The sequence below is a fragment of the Rhincodon typus genome, unplaced genomic scaffold (genome assembly GCF_021869965.1).
Source record: "Rhincodon typus isolate 14 unplaced genomic scaffold, sRhiTyp1.1 hic_rhity00000075, whole genome shotgun sequence".
Lineage (NCBI taxonomy): Eukaryota > Metazoa > Chordata > Chondrichthyes > Orectolobiformes > Rhincodontidae > Rhincodon > Rhincodon typus.
Genome location: NW_025965713.1, coordinates 6302 through 8264, shown reverse-complemented (window position 1 = coordinate 8264; position 1963 = coordinate 6302).

The window sequence follows — 1963 nt, the reverse complement described above, 5'->3', positions numbered from 1 at the left end:
TCTCTCTCTCTCTCTCTCTCTGTCTCTCTCTCTGACTCTCTCTCTCTTACACTCTGTCTCTCTCTGTCTCTCTGTCTCTCTCCCTCTCTCTCACTGTCTCTCTCCTTCTCTCTCTTGTTATCTCCCTCTCTGTTTGTATCTCTCTCTCTCTCTCCCCACCCATCTCTCTGTGTGTGTGTGTGTGTCTCTCTCTCTCCCTGTCTGTCTCTCTCTCTCTCTCTGTCTCTCTCTCTCTCCCTCTGTCTCTGTGTGTCTCTCTCCCTGCCTCTCTCTCTCCTTATCTCTCTCTCTCTATACTCCTCCCTCTCTCTCTGTCTCTCTCTCTCTCTCCCTGTCTGTCTGTCTCTCTCTCTCTCTCTGTCTCTCTCTCTCTCCCTCTGTCTCTGTGTGTCTCTCTCCCTGCCTCTCTCTCTCCTTATCTCTCTCTCTCTGTGTCCCTCTCTGACTCTCTCTCGCTCTCTCTCTCTGTCTCTATCTCTCTCTCTGTCTGTCTCCCTCTCTCTCTCTGTCTGACTGTCTCTCTATCCCTTTCTCTCTCCCCCTGCCCTCCCTCCTTCCCTGCACAGAGGGTCTCTGCTGCTGACCTCTCCCTTGCTCTGACCCTCTTCGGTCAGTCCCTTGATGGCTCCATGGATGTGAGTGGGGATGGTCTGACAGACTTAGCAGTGGGAGCGCTGGGGAAAGTGGTCCTCCTCAGGTAGGTGCCCTCGCACTCATCGTCCTCACTATCCCCCTCATCCCTCACGCACTCACCCTCACACTGACCCTACATCCCCCTCACCCTCCATCACCCTCACCCTCACCGTCCATCGCTGTCACCCTCACCCCCCACCCTCCATCCCCCTCACCCTCACCCTCCATCCCCTCACCTTCACCCCCTAATTCCCCCTCATCCCCTCGCCCGAGCACGGGAACACTGAGTGAGAATGTCGGAGGGAGATAGACGGTTCCCCTTTAAGAAGGAGCACGGGGCGATGGGGTGGAGGTGGTCAGGTTTGTGTGGGGGTCGCGGGGTAGGTAGGTCACGCCACCCGCTGGTGCCGCATTCGTTCGGGTGGCTAGACTAATGCAGGAGAGGCAGAGACGGGAAAACAGACTGGAGTTGGGATTGAAATGTGAAATGCAGGAGGACAGACGTGAGGGTCGGTCCCACTTAGAAACGTTCCCCTCCCTCTCAGCCTCTACTAGCCGGTAAACCACAAAAAAACTCTCTTCCAAACGCAGACGTGGGAGCAACGGTAGGCCATTCAGCCCATCGACTCTGCTCCCCCGTTCTATAGCAACGCGCCTGATCTGACCATCCTCGACTCCACTCTCCTGCACTTTTCCCTGTCACATTCGATTCCCTTCCTGATTAAGGATCTCTCTCTCTTTCTCTCAGTGAGCCTTGAATACGCTGAAGGTCCCAACCACCACAGCCCTCTATGGTAAAGAATTCCACAGATTCACTCCTCTTGGAGAGAATAAACTCCCCCGATCTCCGTCTTTAATGGTCCTGAGATGTTACCTTCTGGTCCCGGACTCACTCCCAAAGGAGAACTGACCTGTCCACATCTTCTCCTGGTCATCGGAACGTCCTTCCTAACTGTTGGAAGTTTACTGGTCTCTGTGAGTCTCTCCTCCCTCCTCCTCATTCTGACTAACTCCCAGTGAGTATCGTCCCTAACTGATCCGGTCCCTCTCCAGTCCTGCCATCCCAGGGATCATTCTGGGAATCCCTTCGCTCTGTAGCCAGAAGGTCCTTCCTCAGATACGGACCAACCTCCAGGCATGGTCTCACCAAGGCCCTCATTCCGAACAGGACTCTGCACTCAGTGAAGAAACATTACAGTGAATTAGTTACAGATGGCCTGTGGAGAGACACGATCAGGGTACCGCGTTTTAATTCAAATACTAACCCTCAGACAAAGTCACTCCCAGTACGCAGGCGCACACTCACACACACACACACACACACACACAC